A 14301-nucleotide genomic window follows, 5' to 3' on the forward strand; every position below is an offset into this window, starting at 1 on the left:
CCGGCATCAGTTCTCTCTAAAGAGATGACAGTTGGAGGCGACGGGACGCGCTGGCTTTTTTTCCTCCTTTCTGGTTTCCTCTGGCTGAGTAACAAATACTAATACTAACAATGATAATAATAATTAGAATAAATATAACCTGAAGACGCTTGGGGTCTCGTTGCCATGGCAACCGCTGGAGCTAAGGCACTTCGGAGGCCGCCGCCAGGCCACCCGGCCCCAGGCGCGGGATCAATATTGATTCGGCCCCGGGAGGCGGCGGCGGCTCCGCTGGGGCCCCGCGGCGGCTGGGGAGCGAGGGGCAAGCACTTGGAGGCGTCTTCCTGGTAGCGTGCGCCGCCCAGCTGGGACCCCCGGAACCAGTCGGGTCCCCAGCGTGGCTCCGGAACCCTGCCCGGCGCGCGCGGAGCTCCCGGTTCGCTCAGCTCCAGGACTGGTCCTCGGACGCCGGTCCCCACCTCGGACGCGGATGCCGGTCCCAGCTGCCGCGTCCCTGCACGGTGCGCCCTGGACTGGTCCTCGGACCCGGGCCCGGTCCTCTCCAAGGTCCAGAGACCCCGACCTTGGCGAGCCCTGGGGCGGACCGCAATGCCAGGGCACCGGCTGCCCGACAAGGCTCCTGCCCCCAGAGTCTTCCCCGGGCGTACCCCGTCCCTTTCCACAGCACCCCTGACCCCCGATGCACCGAACTCACCTCTCCCAGCGGGCCCACCCCTCCCCGCCCCGAGCGCCCGTACACCTTCTCGGAAGCCGGGGCGCCGAAGACCCGCCCCCCACTGGCCGGGAACCTCCTCCGCCAGGAGCTCCGCCCCGACCCCTTTCCCCAACCCCTGCGCCCGGACCCTGGCCCGGCGCTCCCCTCCCCCGCGCGGTCCCCGCCCGGCCCGCCCGGGGAGCCGCTCACCTTGTGCCCGCCGCCCGCTCGCTCCTTGCTCCGCCGCCGGGAGCCGGCGCCCGCGGGGCTGAGCCGCCTACCGGGGCGCGGGGCCGCTCACGCCCCCGCGGTGCCCCAGCCGCCGCCGCAACAGTTGTCCCAGCTCCGGGGGCTGCGGGGCCGCGGGGACTCGGGGCTCCGGGGCCGGCGCCGGGAGAGCGCCCGCTCTTAGGCGCGCGGGGCGCAGGCTCGGGCTGGCGCTCCGGCTCGCGGACCGGCCGCCGGCCGCATGCCCCGCCGGCCGCCCCGCCAAGCGCCCGCCGCTACTGGGCGGCCCGCGCCGCCCGCCAGCCCGCCGGCCCCGAGCCCCGCGCCGCGCCCGCCGCCGCCGCCGCGCTCATGCTCGCCGGCCCCGCGCTCGCCGCCGCAGCCGCGGTGCCCACTTCACTCTTTGCCGCTCGCCGCTCGCCCTCTGCTGCCCCCTCTCCCGGCTCGCGGCGCCCGGCCGTCCTGCCCTCGCCGCCGCCGCGCCGCGCTCCCTCCCCAGCGCCCGCGGCGCCCTCCTCCCTCTCCCTCCCTCCCTCTCTCTTTCTCTTCTCTCCCTCTCCCTCTCTCTCTCGCCCTCCTCTTCTCATTTTTTTCTTTCGCAATCTCTTTCTCCCCTCTCGCGCGCTCTCTCCCCGTGTGTGTTGTCTTCGTTTTTTCCCTTTTGCAATCTCTTCCTTCCTTTCTTTTGTGCTCCACTCTCTTCTCACTTTCTTTCCTCCCCCCCACTCCTTTCCTTCCTTTCTACTTTTCCTTTCCTTTTCCCCTCTCCTCCCTCTTTTCCTCCTGTTCCTTCCCTTTCTGCTTTCTCTCCTCCTCCCGGCACCCCATCTCTGATTCTCTGTCTCCCCAGCCCCACCGCACGAGCTCACCTGCCTCCTCTCTGGCGGCTCCCCAGCCTTCGGCCAGGCCCGGCTGCTGGGAGGCGGGCTCCCCCAGCCCCTCCCTGCGGGAACACCAGACCCGCTCCAGCCAGGTGGCCGCTGTCCTGCCAGCCCCTCCTGCCGCCCCTCCCGCAGCCTGCCACTGGAGGGCCCCACCAGCAGTGCCCCTCCCCCTGCGGTGCTAAGCAAGACAGTCCTTCCAGCCAGCCCCCCCCCACCCCGCCACCGCGGGAGGTGGTCAAAGTCAGGGTCAGGCGGAGGTGGTCCATGGCAGGGTCAGACTTGGGCAGGAGAATCCTTCACATCAGACAAGGTCTTCTGTGCAGTTTTCAATGAGAAAACCCGACTTCCCCAGGCGGTGGTACCCCTCTCCTGCTCCAGGCCCCCTTCTCTCCACCTCTCCTCCCCAGCAGCCCACCCCCACCCCCATTTCACCCCTCACCTGCAGGACAACCCCGTGCTAGACTCACTGTGTGGCCTGGGGCCAGTGAGCCAACCTCACTAAGCCTCAGTTTCCCCACCTTCACCCCCACCTGTCCCTGGCCCAGTGACCTCTGGTGGTAAAGAAGTACATGTGGGGGGACATTGCAGCCTCTTCAAAGGCCCCGCAGAGGGAGGGGACGGCAATGAGGATGGTTTATGTCATGCAGGGTTAGGGAGCGTGGTCTTGAGTGCTCCGGAAGGCAGGTTGATCCCAGCGGGGCAGACTCTGTGTCTCCCACGTCATTGGATCTGGCGCCATTTTTACAGATGTTGATTGAACCTCCCCGGAAACTAGGCTGAGCCCTTCATACATCTTATTTTACTTAGATCTCACCACAGTGCTGGGGAGTGTCTTCCCCGTTTTACAGGTAAGGCAACTGAGGCTCAGAGAGGTTAGAGCACCTGTCCTGAGCCACACAGCCGCCAAGGGACAGAACCAGGGCTCCAGCCCAGATGCCCCCGACTTCCAAGCCCAGGCTCCCCACCTGTGACAGTTTTCTTCCCTAAAGAGGTCTCAGCAGCGTCTCCCTCACAAGACGTTTCGCAGATTAAATGAGGCAGGATATCTGAAGCACTTCACCCAGCTTCTGCAAGCCCTCCCAAGAGTGGGGAACCTGATCACCCCACGGGATGATAGAAACCAAGGACCAAGGAGGTTAAGAAACAGACCGAAGGGCCCAGTGCTGGAGGTGGGTGGGACTGGGTTGAGAGCTGACCATCCTCTGCGCTAGGCTGGGCTGCGCTCAGTGCACTCCCAGGGCCCTGTACCTTCCCTTCCCTACAGTCAGGCTCCCCAACCTTGGACAAAGCCACTTTGCCTCCCTGTGCCTCAGTTTCCTCATCTGCAAAATTGAAATGATTCCACTCACCCCAAAGTCAGCATGAAGATTAAACAAGAGGCTGTATCAAACAGAAGACGGTCCTGTTGATTTTCCCAAATAAATGAGGGCCTTGATCTGCAGGAGTGGCCCTTCCGTCCTTCCAGGAGGTGGTAGAGTGGGCAGCAGGCTTTGGAACTGGTCGGACTTAGGGTTGAATCTCAGCCTGGCCATTCACCAGCTGTGTAACCTTGGGCAAGTTCGCTTCTCCCAACCCCTGTGCACTGGTTTCCTGGGGCTGCCATAACCAATATTCGCAAACTTGTGGCTTAAAACAGCATATGTTTATTCTCTTACAGTTCTGGAGGCCAGAAATCCCCAAATCATTTTCACTGGGCTGAAGGTGTGGACAGGGCCGCCTCCCTGGGAGGTGCTCGGGGAGAATTCTTCCAGCTCCTGGTGGCTGCCGCCATCCTTGGCTTGTGGCCGCGTCACGCCAGCCTTCAAGGCCAGCATCTTCCCACCTCTGTCTGCCCCGTCTTCACGTGGCTGCGCCCCTGTGTGTGTCAGAGCCCCTCTGCTCCCTCTCAGGACACTTGTGATGGCATTTAAGGCCCACGGATAATCCAGGATAATGTCTCATCTCAAGATCCTGACCTTAATCAAATCTACGAAGCTCCTTTCTTGTTGCCGTATACGATAAGGTCCCCAGATTCCGGGGACTAGGACGGGGGTCTCTTTTGGGGTGGGGGGCATCTTCAGCCTCCCACACTCTGTGCATCTGCGATCAGGGCAGCTTGGGCTGGTAGGGCCGCTGGGAGAATCAGCAGAGACTAGCATGAAGACTAGCCTACGTGGACCCATTCAACAAACATGTGTGTCTCCACTCTGGTCGGGGCTGGGGGAGAGGTGAAGGGGGTCGGGGCTGTGCAGGTAATTACCCAGACCGCGTGGGAAACGTTGCCCCCATTTCTGAGCACCTACTGTGAGTCGAGGTGGCGGGGTGCTCCGCGCTCTGTCGCCTTTAATCCCTTCCCTATTTACTATGTCTCTGCCTTTGGGAGGCCTGCTCCCCCGCAAATGCTTCCCCCCGCACTCCCCCCCCCCCCCCCCCCCCCCCCCGGGGCGGGCTGGCGGCCTGGAGGATGACTCACGCTCTCTCCCTCACTGCCGAGAGCAGCCTTTTCAAAGAGCTGGCTGGGGAGGGAGCTAAATTTAAAGCCAGGCTTCCCGAGAAGATCACCTGCCACGTCAAAGTTGCTGCCGTTTAATTAGAAGTTGGGGGCAGCGAGGTCCACGCCCGTGAGCCCCTTTGGGAAGGGGGGAGGGAGACTCTGGGATGGGCAGGGGGAGGGGCCACGACCAGCTGGCACCCTGCCTCTGCATCAGCATCCCCACCTCCCTCTGGGGAGCAGCCCTCCCCCTCCCAGGAGCCCCCCAAGTCCCTCCTTCTCCAACCCAAGACCTCAGGGTTCCAAGCCCCCATTTCCCCAATTCAAGACATAAGGAACTGGGGCTCCCCCGCCACCAAGTCACCCGTGGAGGATGTGGCCGAGCTGGAGTGTGAAGTGCTGGCCTGGCCTGGGGGCTCGTGTTCCGGGCCAGCTGGCCACTCGAGGAGGAAGTGGCTGAAGGTGGTGGGCAGGAGGCCTGGCTCTTTGAGCCTGTTTCCCTCTCAGTCCAAAGAGGCTGAGGTCCCCAGGCTGCGGCCTGCCGCCGCTGGGAGGCATTAGCTACACCCCGTTTACCTGGGAGGAGACAGGCCCCTGGAGGAGCCCGACCCCAGCTGGGCCCCTGCTGCCCAGCCCTGCCCCTCTGAAGCTCGAGGCTTAGGTCACAGCCATCCTTATGCCCTTGCTGCTCCGGCTCTCCCAACTGGCCGTGGGAGCTACGTGTGGCAGCAGAGCCGCAGCCTCCCCGCGGCTGCAGGGCTGGGTCACGTGGGTGGCAGGGCACCCAGTGGTTAGAACGCTGGCTCTGGAGCCGGGCACGGAGCTGGCAGCCCACAGCGCCCTGGGCCGTTTGCTCTTCTGTGAGACGCTGTGGCTTTTGACTCTTCCAGTCCAGACACATGGGAGGTGCTCCGTGTGTGGAACCCGCTGCTACGGCTGCCTGTTGTCCTGGAGATCTGGGAGACCAGTAGGTCATCTGGTCCAGAAGCCTCCTTGACCAGACACACCCCGTTGACTCCAACCTGCGCTGGGCCAGGGGCTGTAAACTCACCGGGGGGGGGGGGGGGGCCTCCTCCCGACTCCTGCCTGCCTCCCTCCTGGCCCTGGGTGTGAACTACCTACAGCCCTCCCGAGCCGGGAGGAAACGGGGCTTCCGTCTGCGCCCCGTCTGCATCAGAAAGGCCCGTGGCAGACCCAGTTCCAAGAGGGCCTCATCACCTTCCCCCTGCTGTTACTCCACTGTGGCAAAAGAGGTTTTGCAGATGTAATTAAGGTTATTCATCTGTTGATTAGTAAGATCAGGAGATACGGAGATTATCTGGTGCACCTAAGCCAATCACGGGAGGCCTTTGAAAGCAGAGACTTTTCTCCGCTGTCAGCAGAAAAGGAAGTCAAAGAGATGGCGGCCAAAGGAGGGATTTGACATCAGGGAGGCTGGCGCTGAGATGGAGGGGTCTCAGGGCAGGGAGGTGAGAGCAGCCCCCAACCAACACCCAGGAAGAGACCAGGGGCCTCAGTCCTGCAACCACAGGAATTGCATTCTGCCAGCACCCTGAAGGAGCCTGGAGTCTCCCCCGATCCTCCCCTAAGAGCCCCGCTTGGCTGACGCCTTGATTTCCACCTCGTGAGACCCTAAGCAGAGACTCGCGGAGCCCGCCCTGACTCTGCCCCACGGAACGGTGAGATAATACATGGGCGCGGTTTTAAGCTGCTAAATTAGCTACAAGCCACAGAGAAACCAATATACCCAGCAACCGCTGGTGCCAGTTCCTTTATTTTTAGGGGGCGAAGGTCTTTACGGCCATCCCTCCCCCTGCAGACCCCTGGGCTGGTCTTTGTACTGTACAACCTGACTTAGCCACCCCTCCGCCTGCAGACCTTCCATGGCTACATCTTCTCAGGGTGATGTCTGAGCCCCTGGTTTGGCATTCAAGGCCCCCTGTGTTCTGAACCCTGTTCCCCCACGTCCCCACGAGTGGCCCCGCCCGACGTGTGCTGTTCAGAGAGCAGCCTGGGTCTCTCGTCAGGCACATGTCAGGGATCATCACGGTTCCCCGTACTCAAGTTCAGCACCTACATGTTCCCAAGTGTTTCCGTTTCTTTAAATACACCCCCGATAGCTGCTTATGTGGATACTGGGGAGACATCAGCCAATGTTCTACGCACAGTTGCAAATTCCACGTTTTAGAACATTCAAGACGGGGAAGAAAAGACACCGTTCTCATCAGTCTGGAGAGAGTTGACAGCAAGGGCCCTGCTACTTGCTTGGGGCAGCTGATTAGGGCAACAGAAATCAATCCCAGGGAAACGGCAAAACTTGGAAGACCCCACCCCCACCCCCTTTGCAGACCTGCCTGCCTCTGGACCCTAAGACTCAGAGCCTGCTGTGTGGACCAGGGTTCCTGGGAGCATGTCTGATGCAAAAGGGCAGCAGGAACTAGGAAGGCTTGGAGTGGAGGGGGTAGGGGGATGGGCACCCAATCACCCTTCCCAAGGCTGGAAAACAAGAAACCCCAGCGGACTCAGTGTGCCCTTGGCCTCCTGGAGCCTCAGTTTCCTCATCTGTACACCGTCACTGATAATAACCTCCACTCAGGTGGCACCAGGCTCTGGTCTCAGTCATAACAAGTCTATGGGGTAGGAGCCGGTATCCTATCTGTCACTGTAACAGTTTCGCAGGTGGTGATGCGCTGTGACCCCAGCGCCCGGGTTGCAGGGGGAGCTGGTGACTGAGAGAGCCCTGGCTTCACAGCCCCCGGGCTTGAGTCCTGGCTCCCTGTGTGCCAGCTGGTGGCCTTGGGCAGATCGGTTCACCTCTCGAAGACCATTTCCTCATCTGAATTGGGATGACGCCGGCCTCAGCCTCCTGGCTTAGGGAGGCACAGCGCGAGGCTGATGGCAGAAGGCAGAGGAGTGCTTTTGGGGTGGAATGAGAGACCCCCACCCTTACTTCCGGGGCACTCGCCCCCGCTCCAAACCTTCGAGGCATCAGCTTATAGGAACGGCGACAGCTCCATCCCCTGTGTCTATCCCGGGTTTGGATTCTGCCACAGCTGGCGGCGGCTCTCATGGCCTCCCTGCGTCTCCCCAGCCTCTCAAACCCAGCGCACAGATGATGAGAATTAATATGGTGCAAATTGGTAGGTTGAGCCAAGCACCCCGAGATGGAGGCCTAATTTCCACACAGCCCAGCCCTCCCCACGGGCAGCCGAGGAATAATAACAACAATGGTAATCAGGATAATTGGCGTAAGCAGAGCCTTTCAGTCACATGCCCTCCACACCCATGTACACCTTGAAAAGAATGCGGGGAGTCAGGGCAGGGATCTACCCTCATCTCAGAGCTGTAGGGCGGGGGCCCAGAGAGGTTGTGTGGTGGACCTGAGGTCACACAGCTCGTGAGAGGCAGGAATCTGAGGACTCCAATGCCAGTGCTCTTTCTACTGCTCGGGAAGCCCCTTCTCAGAAGCCTCTGTCTAGGGGACTGGAGTGGGGGCTTTGCTCCAAAGATCAGTCATTTTAAATCCCCAAGGGCAGGGCAACCTAGACTACGGTAGGATTCGCAGCTTTGTAGCAATAAGGCCTTGGACAAGTTGCCTAACCTCTCTGGGATGAGGATCTACCTTTTCTCTCGAAAAAGATCTACCTTTTCTCCCACTTACTGGGTGCTCTGTGGCCCCCAGTGTCACTTGGGTGGTCTCCTTGAATCCCCACCACCGTCCCAGGAGCTGCTTCCATTTATTCCTGTTGACAGATGACAAATAGGCCCAGAGAGGTTAAGTGACTTGTCCAGGGTCACACAGCCAGCAGGTGGCAGAGCTAAGATTTGAACCTGGGTCTGTCCCTCCCCTGCCCGTGCTCCAGGCCCGTGCTCTTGACCTTGATGCAAGGAGGAACAGAGTTGAGGGCCCTGGAATGGGAGCACGTCCTGGCTGTGCTTCCGCATTTCTCAGTTTCCCCAGCTGCTCCGTTCTCACTGCCGGTCAGGCGCCTCTGGCTCAGAGAGCGTGAGGCCCTGGCAGACTCAGCCCAGCTCTGGCTTCTTGCAGGTTTAGCCCAGCCGTAGGGAGGCAGGTTGTACGGGGTTTGACAGATCAGGCTCCCGTGGCTAGGGTCCCAGCTCCAAGCTTCTTTGATTTTGCTGAGCAGCCTCTCCCGATGCTGTAAATGGTTTGGCTCGGTCTCACAGAGCGACCTTTGTTATTGCAAAATCTCATGTTTCCACAGAACCCAGGGAAAAAGGAGCCTGTGCTGGTGGGTTCCGGCATCTGTCTGAATTCTATTCTGGTGAGGTTCCCAGCTGTGGGGAAGCCAGCCCCGGCCTGGGCCGCAGGGTGGAGCCCGTGGCCTTGGCCAGGTAGCCCCCGCCTGTCTGGCTGTCTGCCAGCTACAGCCTGTTCACCAGTCAACATCTGTGATGAATCAGAACCTCCAAAGGGCTACTCAGGGGCCTGACGGGAAGCGGCTGGAATAAGAATGAAGTGGGGGTGCCTTCGGCCCTGTCTGAGGTCTCCTCTGGCTGACCGGGGCCAGCCAAGCCCTGGTTCCATTGGAAGAGGGGAAAGGGAAAGGAAATTCCAGCTTTCAGAGCCTGGATTCAGGTACCTCGTGCCAGGCCTGGGGCTTTGCAAACATTTTCTCCTGAGCCCCACTGGCCCACCAAAAGCAAGGCACTATTATTTTTGCCCCATTTCAGCTGAAGATAGGGAGGACCAGAGAGGTTAAGTACCTTGCCCAGGGTCACACAGTGGGTAAGTGGAAGCTGCTGCCTGCCGTATGTTAGATTTCCAAGTTCAGAACCCTTTATACCATTTACATCACTTTCTTTTTTTTTTTTTTTTTTTGTGGTACGCGGGCCTCTCACCGTCGTGGCCTCTCCTGTTGCGGAGAACAGGCTCCGGACGCACAGGCTCAGCGGCCATGGCTCAGGGGCCCAGCCGCTCCGCGGCATGCAGGATCTTCACAGACCGGGGCACGAATCCGTGTCCCCTGCATCGGCAGGCGGACTCTCAACCACTGCGTCACCAGGGAAGCCCTACATCACTTTCTTGATCAGAGAAAATGTGGCCCCACTTTGGTGTCCAGGAGATGACTTTGTCTCAGCCCTCCCCATCTGAGACCCAGACCACGTGAGGGGCCAGGCCCTCTGCAGTCAGTTTTCCTCACATATTGCTCTAAGGCCTCCTCAGAGCACCATGCCTGGTACTGGAGCCTAGCTGAAGAGAGGATGGGCTGCTTTCTGCCCCCAGGGCATCATGGGAATATCCTGGCATACCACCTGCAGAGAGAGAACCCCAGAATCATGGCCTGCTGGAGCAACCTTCCAAGGTCAGCAGCATGAGCCCTAATTGCAGATGAGGAAACTGAGGCTCAGAGAGGTCCAGTGACTGGGCCAAGGTCACCTCGCACATTAAGCCTTCTCGCCACCTTAAGGTCCTATTTTAATGTGAAAATTACAAAATAAGCCCCAGCTTCAGGGTCAGACTCTTGGGTCTGCCTCGCATCAGAAGAAGTCACTTTCCCTCTCTGAGCCTCGATTTCCTCATCTTTGAAATGGGGGCAACAGTTCCTACCTTTCAGGGCCCCTGTGATACGTGGTCAGTTGAGGCCATATTAGTAAGTGCCTTAGCACAAAGGCTGGCACACAGTAGGGCCGCTACTTGGCTATCCCCACCACTACCCCGCGAGTAGCTAGTGCCTAGAGTCTGGTATTTACTGGTCATAATAACAGTTACTAGGTCTTAACCACCTACGTGTGACTCACTACACTGGGCACTTTGCATATTCAGCATCGTGGAAATAACCACAACCAACGTCTTCGAGCCTCGTGTTGGGCACTGCTCTATGCATCTGACAAGCATCACATGGGCTAACGTGATGTGGGCTGCAGTCACGCCCATCTCACAGACAAAGAAACTGAGGCTGGAAGTAACTTACCTGAGACTCCTAAAACCCAGGTCTGCCTGACCCCCAAGCCCAGCTCTCAAACCTGGGCCAGAACCTCTGTCTGAAAAGCTGAGGTCTCGTCCTCCACCCAAAAGGGGACACCTGAGCTGGCTCGGGGAGGAAGGAGGAAGCAGGGTCATCGCCAAACCCAGTGGGGAGTGTGTGGGGCTGGATGTAGGTGGGCAACAGCTGCAGGTTGCAGGCTGCTGGGCACCACCCCAGAGGGAGAGTCCACGGGGCTGATGGTCCACAAGTGCCCTTGGCCAAGGCCCCGCCCTGGTGGCATTCAGAACAGGGTGGGGTCGGTGCCGTGGACGCAGGGACCAATCTGTGTGGGCACTCTGCCCTTGATCATGCAGGCTCACACCTTTACCAGTCACCAGGTGTCTTGGCTTCGTCGGGCAGAGCCCCCCGAGCCCTCCACCGGCAGCCCCTGAGCCGCTCCTCCCAGTATTCACTGGAGCTGCTGGTTCAAGCCTCACTGTCTCCTGCCTGGACGCGTGCAGTAGCCAGCAGTCTCCCTGACTCTCTTCTCCCACCCAGTGGGCCATCCTCCAATGCAAGCCAAAGGGATCCACGTGGAACCCAAATCTGACAGCATTGCTCTCCTGTTCAAAGCCCTTCTACGGCTCCTTACTTGCCTCCAGATAAAGTCTGCCTTCCACCTGCCACTGAGCTCCATCTCCTGCCACAAGGGCACCCTAGGCTTGCTCTGCCTCCCTACTTCCCTGATCAGACTGTGCTCTCAGGTCAGCAGACCCCAGCTCGCTCTGTTTTCTCTTCCTGGACTGCCTGTCTTACTTCTTTTTATCTTTGAGGACCCAGGTCATTTGTCTCCTCCTCTTGGAAGCCTTCTCTGAGCCAGGCTGGATCTCTGCTTCCTCTGGGCTTCTCCACCCATCACAGCCCTGGCCACACTGAGTGACACTATCTGTGCTCCTGTCACCACCAGGAGCTCCCTCAGGGCTGGCCTGGGTCTGACCCAGCTCCGTGTTGCCGACGCTGTCCACCACAGGGCCCAGCCCTGAGCGGGCCTCGGTGTGAGAAGTTGCATAAGTGGTTCTAACAGGCTCAGCCCAGGAGGCCAAGAGCGACTGACGTCTCTCTCCGCTCCTGCCAGGACACCCAGTGCCCAGTCTGGCCACGTCGGCAACTTGGCGCCGATATTTTATTAATAAGCACATTTGGCCTTGCGCCTTTCCTTCTCAGCTCTCTGAGCACCTCCCCACCTTTAATTAATTCTCCCCACACCCCATATAAGCTGCTCTTCCCACAGCAGATAACGATGTGTGAAGTCCTTTCCTTAAAGGTGCCTGGGCTTCATTGCACAGTGTAATTAGAATCCTCTCTTCCGCACCTCCTGGGCCCTTCCCACTTCTACTCCTCCCTCCCCTGGGCCAGCAGGTGGTCTCAGAACCTTTGGGATGGAGTGTTAATTTATTATGGTTATTATAAAGCCATGCACGAGCTTGCTGTCTTAACAGCTTAGTTTTGTCATCAGAAAAAATAACAAGATAATTTTTGAAGAGGCAAGAGGCAAGTGGAGGGGCAGGGAGTGGAGTGGAGAAGCACCGCAGCCTGGTTTGTGCAAAGCTAGCTAGGTGGACTGGTGTTGCCGAGGGCCCTGGCAAATCACAGTTTCAGGCAACTCCCCTTCCTCCAGGAAGACTCCCCTGATTAGTCCACTCACATTGGGTTTTTCTGCTTCCCTCTGGCCTTTAGAGCAGAGACCCTTGTTCTGATAGGTGATTGCTCTGTGTGGGCCTGCCCCTCCCAATGACACTGAGAGTCCTCGTGTAGGATTCAAGTTTCCGTGTCTTTGCATCCTGGGAAGTGAGCAGAGGACTGGGCATTCGGTGACCAGTACTTGTGATGCATTGAGGAATGTGGGAATGAGTGAAAAGATGGTGGGTGGGTGGATGGATGAATGGATAGATCAATAGATGGGTAGATAACGGGTAGGTGGGTGGGTAGATGGATAGATAATGGATGGATGCATGGATGAGTGGGTAGGTGGGCAGGTGGACGTATGGATGAGTGGGTAGGTGGGTGGGTGGATGGATGGATGAGTGGGTAGGTGAGTGGATGAATGGATGGATGGATGGATGGATGGATGGATGGACGAATGGGTAGGTGGGTGGGTGGACATATGGATGAGTGGGTAGGTGGGTGGGTGGACATATGGATGACTGGGTAGGTGGGTGGGTGGGTGGATGGATGAGTGGGTAGATGAGTGGATGGATGGATGGATGGATGGATGGATGGATGGATGGACGAATGGGTAGGTGGGTGGGTGGACATATGGATGAGTGGGTAGGTGGGCGGGTGGATGGATGGATGAGTGGGTAGGTGGGTGGGTGGGTGGATGGATGAGTGAGTAGGAGGGTGGGTGGGTGGATGGATGGATGGATGGATGGACGGACGAATGGGTAGGTGGGTGGATGATGGGTGAGCGGGTTCATGGAAAGATGAATATGCAAGAAGATGGTTGGCTAGATGGAGAGCTTCACAGAGAGATGAATGAAGGGAGGGCTGGATGGATAGATGGATAAGTGAATGATGGGTGGATGGGTGATATGTGGCTAGATGGGTTAACAGGTGAATGAAGGGTGGGTGAGTCTTTGGATAGACAATAACAACAATAATAATATTCTACCCAGAGCTAATATTTTTTGCGGTTCCAGGAACTGTTCCAAGTATTTGTTCCAGGTATATTCATTAGCTCATTTAATGCTTGTAACTATCACTAGAGGGGAACGTGTGCTGGATTGGGAGATGAGGGATGCTTGAATGGGTGTTTTGGTGGGTAGACAGGCAGGCAGGTGCCCGGCTGGCGTGTGTTTGTGATGAGAGGTGGGCAGGAGCTCAGTCAAGCAGATGGGATGCCGGGCGGGCTGGGAGGTGAGGTGGAGGGAGCAGTGGACGAGAGGTCAAAGCGATGGGCAACAGCCTGGATATTTTCTCTCTGTTTCCACCCCAGGGAAGGGCGTGCCATTTCCTAGACACCCACCTCAGGAGCCTGGCGTCAACCTTGGCCACTGTCTCACCCTCCATCTCACCAACCCTCGGAGCTCCAACTGTCTACACCCACGACAACTGTGGCTGGATGTGGCCCCCAGCTCCCCTTAGCCGTCCTGGGCCCTCCTGTGTCCCCGCCACATGGCAGCCAAGGGGATCTCGCTAAAACAGCCCCAAATCCTCCTCTGACCCCGAACGCCCATGGGCCCCCAGCCTTCTTGGTGTGCCCAGCCTTCCATAGCCAGTGCCTGTGGACACACTAAAGGGCCCTGGTTTCCTCCCATGACAGGGGCCTTCAGGCTCCTGGGTCATTGTTTATGCAGTGCCCCTTCTGGAAAGCCAGTCCCCCCCGTCCACTGGAGGCCCAGTGAAATCTCTTCTTCCCTGGGGTTCCCATCACTGCCCACCATCTTCAAGTCACCACAGTGGTTTCCAGCTGGGCTCTGGGGTCCCTGCAGGAAGCGACCCCTGGCTTCCCCGTGGCCGGCCTTCCCATGTGTAAAACAAGGATCTCAGCAAGACTTCTCGCCTGGGTGGTTGTCACCAGGATGGATGAGGCGGCCACGCTCACTATAGCACCTGACCATGGGGTGCTTGCGAATGGCTGCTATGATCATTACTAATAAAGTGTCTGCCTCCCCCCACCTGACAGTATATTTCTCAAAAATAAGACTGGGCCTGGTGCACAGACTAGTCAGTTCATTCAACAGGTATTGACGGAGCCTTTCTTGTGTGCCAGGCACTGTCCTGGGTGCTGGGATACATCAGTGACTCCAGGCGTCCCGGGGGTCAGGGCTGTGGCACCTACAGGAGGAAGGTGATCCGCGGTCGAATCACTAAACGACAGCGACCAAGACCAGCGAAAGGGTCTCGCGGCCGGGTTCACACCAGCTGCTCGCCCCGGTCGGTTCTTGGAACCAGGAACAGGCCTCGCCTTCCAGAGCAGGGCAGGCCCTCTGTCAGTATGTCTGAATCTGAGTCACTTCTGTCTCGCAGACAACAGGGTGACCTTGCTTGTGGGTCCCGAGGAGCTAAGAATAGCCTGGGAAGTCGAGCGTGCCA

General features: G+C 58.8%; 1 protein-coding gene across 3 annotated transcripts in view; it reads right to left on the minus strand.

Moving 5' to 3' along the window:
• SHISAL1 (shisa like 1) overlaps positions 1 to 1067 on the minus strand; it is a 98453-nt gene extending 97386 nt beyond the window's left edge. For all 3 annotated transcript variants that reach the window (XM_060023999.1, XM_060023998.1, XM_060024000.1), the window contains exon 1: positions 905 to 1067. The gene's annotated coding sequence lies outside the window, so the exon portion shown is untranslated. The remainder of the gene's footprint in view (positions 1 to 904) is intronic.
• Between the last annotated feature and the right edge of the window lie 13234 nt (positions 1068 to 14301).

Source organism: Delphinus delphis, chromosome 11 (genome assembly GCF_949987515.2).
Source record: "Delphinus delphis chromosome 11, mDelDel1.2, whole genome shotgun sequence".
In the NCBI taxonomy this organism is placed as follows: domain Eukaryota; kingdom Metazoa; phylum Chordata; class Mammalia; order Artiodactyla; family Delphinidae; genus Delphinus; species Delphinus delphis.